The sequence below is a fragment of the Canis lupus genome, chromosome 25 (assembly GCF_003254725.2).
Source record: "Canis lupus dingo isolate Sandy chromosome 25, ASM325472v2, whole genome shotgun sequence".
In the NCBI taxonomy this organism is placed as follows: Eukaryota; Metazoa; Chordata; class Mammalia; order Carnivora; family Canidae; genus Canis; species Canis lupus.
The window spans coordinates 47,888,966-47,898,660 of NC_064267.1; the positions used below are offsets into that span (position 1 = coordinate 47,888,966).

The window sequence follows — 9,695 nt, forward strand, 5'->3', positions numbered from 1 at the left end:
TGGTTGTTTTCAAACAAGTGGAACCTTTTCCCCAAAGTGACTCTCCCTCTGGAGCCCATGGCAGGGATGAGGCATGCTAGACACGGGCCTGGACTCGAGTCCCGCCCAGAAACATGGGGACAGATGTGGAAAGTATGGGGTGAGTCTCTGTAGGAACAGCGGCCCCTTGACAGGCCTCGGTGCAAACGGCTGCTTCGAGGAGACCGTCCTCGGGGCGAGTCCAAGGGGCTGCAAAGGGGGAGCTGCGACAAGTAAGACGCTACCGGTGCCCCGATGCCCGTCTTTATCTCTTTGCAAGCAGAGCTGCACAAATTCTCTGCAATTCCAGAAGACAGACCTTAGGGCCGATGGGGAGATGGCAGCAGAGCAGATTTCTGATTAACAGAAGAACTTTCCAAAAACGAGCGCTGCTCAAGTGGGAAGCCACAGACAGGGGGCCGGGCCGCCCCGGGGTGTGCTGGGAGACACCAGAGCCCCTCTCCCGGCGGTACTGGGTGGGGGGGCTGCGGTGGGGGCAGGGCCTGGGACTAAGAGAACACCTGCCATGTTCTACGCAGTCTTCGATTGATTCCGGATTATTGCATGACACTCTGTAGACACGTGTATTTATTGCTCAGAAGTCTGGGAAACAATTGTTCTCGTCCATTTTACTGTTTCTGTGTCAAGCCCATTTCTGGGCGCGAGTCCGTTTGGTAACGCAAAAGCACTTGACCGCTCTCCGCTGGTCTGAGAACTTCCTACTTCCTCAGTGAATCATTATAATCTGTGCACACGGACAGAATTCTTGCTCTTGGCGCCAAGAAGTACAATCAACTGAGAGAGAGTGTTTCTTACATGAAAGCGGTGTTTCCAGTTGGCAAAACATAGATTATTTTTGCTATTAGAGAAATTGATTTCTTAAGACGTTGTGATTAATTACGTCTGTAAAACAGAAAATCCATCAAAGACAAAATATTTTTTTCCCTTCAGAAAACACAAATCCCTACGATGTCATTGACCACATATGACATTCTATTAATAGGCACCTTGTCTCCAGAGATGTATCTGGGCTCACTTTCCACTTTGTCTTCCGCAGGCTCTGGGGAGATTGATGACCTACGACGAGACCAGCGGAACACCCGGCGCCATTCTGAGGGTTCCTGAGAATCAAAGAGTACCTGCTCTCTGGAGAGGGGCCCTCTGAGGGGGACAACAAAAGGTGATCCCATTTCCAATAGGAAGGGGACCTTGTTGGCGAGGCCTGTTAGCCTTACCTTCCAGATAGGTCCAGAATCCTAAAGCCTGTCACCCCATCCACTGCTAACCCCCTGGCCCACCCAGGGGGGATCTCATTGCATCACTCCAACAAGGTTTGCTGCAATGGCGCCCCCTCATGTTGTGCAGGCACAGCCTGTAAGGGGCAGCCCTGTACTGCACTCCTCTCATCCCCTAGGGTATCGCCCTTGCCTGCTAGCCCGGCCACCTAGGACAATCTCGCTCCTTTCATTTACTCTAAACACAACAACCAGAGTGACCCTGTTAAAACCCAAGCGGGGTCACAGAACTGGGTAGCTCCAACCCCTCCAGGGCTTCTCATCCCAACCGGTGGCTTCCATGCCTGCATAACCCAGCTCCTCCTTACCCTCTGGCTCACCGTGGCCCAGCTGCACGGCTTTCATCTTTCTAGGATGTGCCAGGCCGGCACAGCTCCTGGCCCCTGTGGGCACCTTCAAGGCCAGCCTCCTCTCCCCTTGGCAGGGTGGGGAGGATGCAAATGTCGCCTTCTCTGAGGAACAGCTCCCAAACATTCTTGTGAAGATGCCAGCTGCCCATCACAATCCCTGTCCCTCTCCCTGGCTTTCGGTACCAGGTGAGCACCACTGACGTACTGCAGAACTTGCCTTTCTGTCTTGCTTTTGTCTGTGCCCCTCACAAGGAAGCAACACTTGTGATGGCAAGATTGCTACCCGTTTTGGTCACTGCTGTATCCCCAGTGCCTGGCACTGCCTAGCGCGCATTAGGCCCTCCATGAATGTTTTTTGAATAAATGAGCGGGTGGGTGGGTGTATGAATGGACAGACAGGCGGATAGATGGACGGATCCCTTCTTCCAGCTTCCGAGGGAGAAGGCAGTTGCAGGTCCACCATATTTTATGCTTATGCACAGCATCGTGGAGGATCTGCACACACAGATGTCCAGCCACCTGTCATCGCCGAGGCCTAAACAGAGTGGGTGCTCAAGAAACATGTGCAGGCGGGAAGGAAGGAGGAGAAGGAGGGAAAGTCTAACAGAGACCACAGTGGTTTAGCAGACTCAGGCCCACAGCACCCGCCTCACAAAGAAATGAAAAAAGGAGCAGCCGAGGAGAGCGGAGGGACAACCTTTCAGTAGATACTGTTAGAGTCCACTGGTGTCACCTTGGCACACTCCATTCATGGGCGTGCCCATGGCTTCTTGCTGCACGTCCCTGTGACCGTGTGCTTCAGGGCTTTCCGTGGCTGCAGAGCCAGGCTTGGCTGACCAAGCTGGAGAGTCAACAGGCCGGAGCAGAACTTTGCCAGCTGGAAGGAACCACGCAGGTAGGCATCCAGCTCCCCACCCCTCAGGGGAGACCCCTTAGAAGCCTGTTCTCTGCGGGGTCCCAGAGTACAAAGTGGGAATGAGCCCCAGATGCCCAGAGGGGACGATCTGCTCATTAATGAGGACACCTGGCACTGGTCTCCCATCCTGAAACCTTTCCCGACTCGTTTGCCATTGCTTTTCACGATCACCTCCAAAGCTCACAACCTGCACTCACATCTTCATCGTGGGGTCTGCTTCTGGGGGCTCCACCCAGACAGGCCCTGACAGGGAGAGATGCGAGCCCCTTGGACAGATGGAAGCCACATAGAAAGCTGTGATCACCTCACGCTCCCCCTGCCTGGTTCTGAAAATATGCAGAATTATTAAAAAAACCTTCAGAGAACTAGGGGAAACCTCAGACCTTAACACAATGGCTGATCGGTTATAAAAAATACTTTAAAGTAATTGCACGTTTCCAGCCCCACTCGGGACAGTGCAACATTTCAATTCTCTGCTCCGTGCAGGTGGATTTCTTGAATTCTGACTTTCACTGGTCGTTTTATACTCCCTCTGCTCTAAGAAAAGTTCACACGTATAACTCAGAGCTTCTTTGTGTTCAACCAGTTCCCAGGCTTCACCCTTGGAAGGGGACTACGGAGGGTCAAGCTCTGGTGTGTGGGATGGCCAGTGTCCACCCCGAGAGGTAGCCCCCGTGGCAAAAAAAAAAAAAATAGTATTAAGAATTGAAAAAGAAAAGCACTGAAATGTGCACAGAATGGGTCCATTTCAAGTGCAAGAGCACGTATTATTTATCTGATCTGATTTTTCCCACATGAAATGTAGATACAGATGACCCATGATCTAATGACCCCACCTGCTTCCAGCTGATGTCTTCCCCCAAGAGCCAGCCTGTGCTCTGCTCTTTCCTTCACCGCCAAAGAGGCCCACCTTGGCCATGTCTGTGCTCCCCTCCCGAATGTCACCTTCCCGAGCTCTGATGGACATCGCGGTGTCTCATCCTCCATCCTATGCCCCAGAACCACCCTCAACGTCGGTGGACATTCTAGAGACACGAGCTGGGTGAACGAATGAAGGGTGGACAGACGGATGGATGTCTTCTTGCTGGTTTTCCTTCCATCCTGTAGGACAGGAAATCCTTTCCCCAAGAATCTGTCTTCTCCATTAAAACAGTCATGTTTCAAAGAGAGAGTTTGAAGGGAGGCACACGTTTGCATTTGTTTTGATACAGTCTGAGAGTTTGTCCTTTAATACAATAGTTTAACACATTTATTTTGCCATATTAACTGTTTGCTTGGTCTTAAGTCTGTCGTCCTAGTTTAGGATTTCTATTTTTTATGTTTCCTTCATGCTTCTGATTTATTTCCCTCCCTACTCTTGGCCATATTGCTTAAGCAATGTTCACTCTTTTCTTGTTATGATTTTTTTTAAGACTTTCTGCTTATCTCCAACAATTTTAATACTTAAGTTTAAAGTAATATATGTAATGCATACATATATGTCATTATAATAATATAATTTTTCCATCAACATTTTAGACTGCATCCCCTAGCTCCTCCACATACGACAAAAGAATTAGCATGTAGCATGCTAATAATTTTTTTTCTTCTGTCCAGACCCCCTTCCAAGATGTTGGGGAAATCATTGGAAATCTGAGATGCAGACTATTGGCATTAAGTAATTTTTATATAACAGCCCCATTTCTTTTGTATGATTTTTTCTTTTTTACTTTTGCATGAAACTGTATGATCTTGTTATCAATGGTTACTTACTAACTCATTGCTTTTCGTGCAATTTATTCTATGTCATATCTTTGCCATTGTGGCCTTCCATATTTTGATCACTGTTCAGTTTTCAAGGTATCTCCTCTAGGGGCACCTGGATGGCTCAGTGGTTGAAACATCTGCCTTTGGCTCAGGACATGATCCTGGGGTCCTGGGACTGAGTCCTGCATCAGGCATCAGGCTCCCCCGCAGGGAACCTGCTTCTCTCTCTGCCTATATCTCTATCTCTCTCTGTCTCTGTCTCTCTCTCTGTGCCTCTCATGAATAAATAAATAGAACATTAAAAAAAAAGAAAGAAAAAAGAAAAAAAAAACACCTCAGAAGCTGATGCCTCACTAGGACTGTGATTTCATGCTGCCAAGAAGCCTAAATGCTGGCCCGTTCTGTTTTGTTTTGGAAGGTTACCTGTGCTTCTGGAATTTGAAATCTTCACAAGCATGTGTCTAGTTAGATGCTCCCCTTTAAAATCCAGAATGCAAACAGCTGTACTTTGGGGTTTTTTGACCCCAGGAGCAGGGACACAGAGAAGGTCTTCACAGCACTGATGTGGGTGCACAGGTTCCAGGTGGGGAGGCCTGGGGAGACGATCCCAGGAGCAGACCCCCTCAGGAGCTGCATCTGCTGATGAGAAGCTGCCTCTGTCAGAGGCCCTGAGATGCTGGGGTGCAACCCACTATTACCAGCTGTGCCTGCACATGAGATCAGGCCATCAGGGAGCTCGCAGGGGTGCTGAGTTCCCTTGTCCACCTGTCCTCTCTCCTCCAGGTCTTGCTATCAAACCAGGGTGGTGTAGGGCAGGGGACTTCATAACTGAGCCTAAGTCGAGGCTGCCTGACACTAGGACTCTGTCTCCTCCTACCTGCTTCTCTAACTGTGTGGAAGCCTTCCTGAGCTTGCAGTTCTCGAGAAGTTTCTACCCCCCTTGCATAAGCATGGTGTCGTTCAGCATTACCTGGACACCTGCTCTCTAATCTGTTTCGAGAATGTGCCTGCATCCAATTATCAGAAAACACTGATGCTACAAAGTGGGACTGGGGCCTAGATTTGGAAACACACAGCTCACTGTCTCGAGAGTGAGACATGAGATTATCTGGCATTGGTACATCTTCCCAGAAATAATAGGCCAGTGTATTTGTACTTTTTAACTCACCTAGAAGCACAAATACTACTTCATATTCCTGGATGATGTTAAATTAGCAAGGTTTCGTTACCTTACATGTCTTCGAGAAAGAGACCATATATTTCTACGTTGTATCCCCAGAACACTCACCGCCTCGAAAGGTAATACACAGACTGACCCACACATATCACTCGTTTACACAGTGGAATTGTGGGAAGTACAAAATATGAGAGTTTGCAAGACAGATATTTGAATGTGATATTTTATTCTTTCTTCCAAAAGGTCTTGACCCGCCCACTGCGTGAAGCAATTATTTTTCTGGACAGCTCCCTGACATTCCCAAGGAGAGAGAGAAAATGACAGGTAATTAGGGGAAAGTATGCCAACAGGTCCTCCATCCTAACATGGCAGGGGGTGCTCGTAACACCTAATTCATCAATGCATGTTTTTCCTGCCTGAGCCAAGTACACAGAACTGCTCAGCAAAAGGGAAAGAGAAAGGTAAAGTCATTCTTCACCTTTTCCAGAAATGTATTTTTGTTTTGGTCAATTTCCCCAATAAATTATGGTCTTGTCTTACGGCTGCATTGGTAGGACTCTTGTGAGTGTTATTTAGTACATTTAAGAGCAATGCAAAACCCAAATGTATTTAAAGTTAAGAAAGAAAAAAAAAGCCAAACTGAATGCTGAAATTTTTTGCACTGTTCCACAGGCTCTAGTTGGAGTTTAATCATCCCGACCCTTCCATCCTCGGTACCTGCATCAAGATGCAACACAAATCAAATCTTCAGGAGTCTGGACATTTTGTTTTTGTGTAACTCATTAAGCATTTCCCCATGTGCTGTGATAGATGTTTCTCTCGGCCAGGAATTTTATACCATGTGTGCATGTCCCTATTTGGCTCGGCAAAATCATTCTCAGGATATACAAGCTAATGATGCCTGTGGTTTTGAAACTTTATTGTGATTATTTGCATAGGGCATTTGGAAAATCTGTAGACAGGTTATTAAGAGATGCTGAGCAATGGAAACATTATTAGGTCTTATTATTGTTTATTGTACCCAGATGTTGCGCATTTCCAGCATCCCAGAGGATTAGGAGTGATGTCAGATACCCAACTCTTACTTTTCCTTGCAGATATTAAGTCTAAATTTTCCTCATTAAAAACAAAGCATTTGCACTGAACAAGTGGCGTGCGCTTGGGCAAAACATCAGTTCGTAATAAAGCAGCATTGGTCAAATGCGACTTAGAGGCAAAGCTTTGGCTACTGTCGGAAGTTCTGGCCTGAAAAACAGAAGACTAATGAGGTATATGCTCAGGATGAAATAAATCATCCCAGCAAACATGCAGAGGGGCAATTCTAAAGAAAAAGAAAATTTCTTTTAATGAAAAGGAAAGCCAGGTAGGGCAAACCTCCTCGCCAAGTGTTAAAATCTACTAAATTCCTAGCAAGGGCCAGGCACTCTGCCCACGGCGATCAGAAGGCTTTTGCCTATTAGTCCTTTAAGACACAACATGGGGAAATAATAGTTTGGCCAACAAAATGAGCCCTGCAAGCTCCAGTGGATGTTAAACCACACTGAAAAGCAGATGATTGTGATAATGAGGAATCTGTTTTTCAAAAGACAAGCTACAGCTGCAGAGCAGAATAAACAAATATGATTATTACATGTTAGAATTCAATACATAACAAATAAGCTTTCCATTCAAGGAGAAGAATAAACGATGCTGGCTTGTAAGTAATTTGGGGAAAGGACTCCAGAACGAAGCCCAGTATGGATTGTGTTCACATGCTTTCTGCCTCTGGGCTTCCTGTGGCCCCGATGGAGGGACAGCAGGAGACCGGGAAGGAGGGAGGGGACAGTGTCTGCAGGGTGGTCCTCACCACTGGCGAGCCAGGTGGCTGCCTGAGGCCTGCAGCCTCACCGCATGACAATCCAGGTTCAGGAAGCTGCTTCCTTGAGGTGGGAGGAGGACTGTAGCTTCCAGCCACTGCTGGGCCCAGCGTGCTCACGTCCCGGTGGCATTCCTAACCATCCCTGCCATTGCTGTCGTGGTGATACTCAAGCCCCCCTTGGCCACCAGTTCTAGCAGGCCATCGGTTTCCTCCTGGGCGATACGGGTGCCCCAGGTACAGCTGCAAGCTTCAGCCTCCCATGCCTTTTTGGATTCTTTTTTATTTTTTTATTTTTTTGTCAGATATAATCTTTTATCAAATTTTATTTTATTTTTTAAAAAATTTCTTTTTATTGGAGTTGAATTTGCCAACATATAGCATAATACCCAGTGCTCATCCCATCAAGTGCCCCCCTCAGTGCCCGTCACCCAGTCACCCCAACCCCCCGCCCACCTCCCTTTCCACCACCCCTAGTTCGTTTCCCAGAGTTAGGAGTCTCTCATGTTCTGTCTCCCTCTCTGATATTTCCTACTCATTTTTTCTCCTTTCCCCTTTATTCCCTTTCACTATTTTTTATATTCCCCAAGTGAATGAGCCCATATAATGTTTGTCCTTCTCTGATTGACTTATTTCACTCAGCATAATACCCTCCAGATCCATCCACGTCAAAGCAAATGGTGGGTATTTGTCGCTTCCAATGGCTGAGGAATATTCCATTTCGGATTCTGAAGCTTATCCACTCACACGGGGCTGGAGCTTGACGGTGCGGTTGTGGTTTGCGCTCACCAGCCATGCAGGTGGCTAGTGGCTGTGGAACGCTGCTCTCTCACCCCATGGTTCTCCCTGGGGTTACTCTGACCTAGGGGCCTTTGGCAGAGTCTGGAGACACGGTTGATACAACACCAGGGGTCAGGGTGGGTGCTGCTGGGCACTTTCTGATTTCCCCCAAATCAAGGTCCACCTTTTGGAGTCTATAGTTATGTTGGACAATTTTATCCTCTTTCTATTATTTTTCTTTGCTCACTTTTCATAGTGAGCCGGGGTTTCAACGTGGATTATTTGTGAACATATATAATATCTTTACTCATTTAAGAATGCATAGGTTTTGTTTTCCAACATTTACCTTATTAGCTTAATTTAGAAAATAGCTTAATTTAGAAAACAGCTAAATCAGGTTACCTGTTCGATATAATCTGGGCCTATGTGAAATTATCTCTATCTCTATCTCTATCTCTATCTCTATCTCTATCTCTATCTCTATCTATCTCTATCTCTATCTCATCTAACCTCTCTCTCCATTGTCATGGCTTCAATTCAAGAAACTGAAATAAATTCATACACAGGAATGCTAGTGTTTACCTTGTCAGAGTCAAAAGCATATATATTTAAAATGTGTAGCCAAGATGTCCTTCAACAGATGAATGGATAAAGATGTGGTCTATATTACAGTGGACTACCACCCAGAAAGGATGACTATTTACCATTTACATTGACGTGGATGGAACTGGAGAGTATTATACTGAAAGAAATAAGTTAATCAGAGAAAGACAATTATCATATGGTTTCACTCATAAGCAGAATATAAGAAATAGTGCAGAGGATCATAGGGGAAGGAGGGGGAACTGAATGGGAAAAAATCAGAGAGGAAGACAAACCATGAAAGACTCTTAACTCTTGGTTAACAAACTGAGGGTCGCTGGAGGGGGGTAGGTGGGTGGGGGGAAGGGGTCACTGGGTGACGGGCATGAAGGAGGGCACATGATGGGATGAGCACTGGGTGTCGTATGCAACTGATGAGTCACTGAACTCTACCTCTGAAACTAATGATGTACTATATGTTGACTGAACTTAAAAAAGAAAAATGCTCAGATCCCAGTATACAAAGCGAAGAACTTGCAAAGACAATTTCAGGTAGAGGAAGTAAATGGCTAATAGCCCCCAAAATATATTCCGCCTGTGATCAATTATGAGCAGCTCTGAGCACAGGAACGTAAACCAAAAGGCCGAACACATGAAATGCCATCGTTTGGCAGCTCCAAACAGCGTAGTCTTTACACAGCCACGGTTTTCAGTCAAAGATATTGTTGGTTTTAATTGTTCTGATTAATATCAAAATAATTTTAGACAGTCATTTCATGCAAGGGTGACTCCTCTTACACAAAGCAATTAAAGCCGTTTAACAGAGTGACACACCAGTCACTGCTTTACTTTAGAGCAAGGGTCTCTGATCCAGAGGGTCTCAGGCTCATGCTCATGCTCTCCTTGCATAGATGAATAAAGAATAACTTTGCAAATAGATGCTGAGGTTCGTCATAAATCCCTAACAAAACTGTTC

At 46.4% G+C, this 9,695-nt stretch overlaps 1 long non-coding RNA gene across 1 annotated transcript; it reads left to right on the forward strand.

Moving 5' to 3' along the window:
- Window positions 1–2,418: 2,418 nt before the first annotated feature.
- Window positions 2,419–6,994, forward strand: LOC112670154 (uncharacterized). The gene is made up of 3 exons (XR_003142802.3): window positions 2,419–2,558; window positions 5,746–5,826; window positions 6,175–6,994. It is a non-coding gene; the product is annotated as an uncharacterized LOC112670154 (long non-coding RNA).
- Window positions 6,995–9,695: the final 2,701 nt, after the last annotated feature.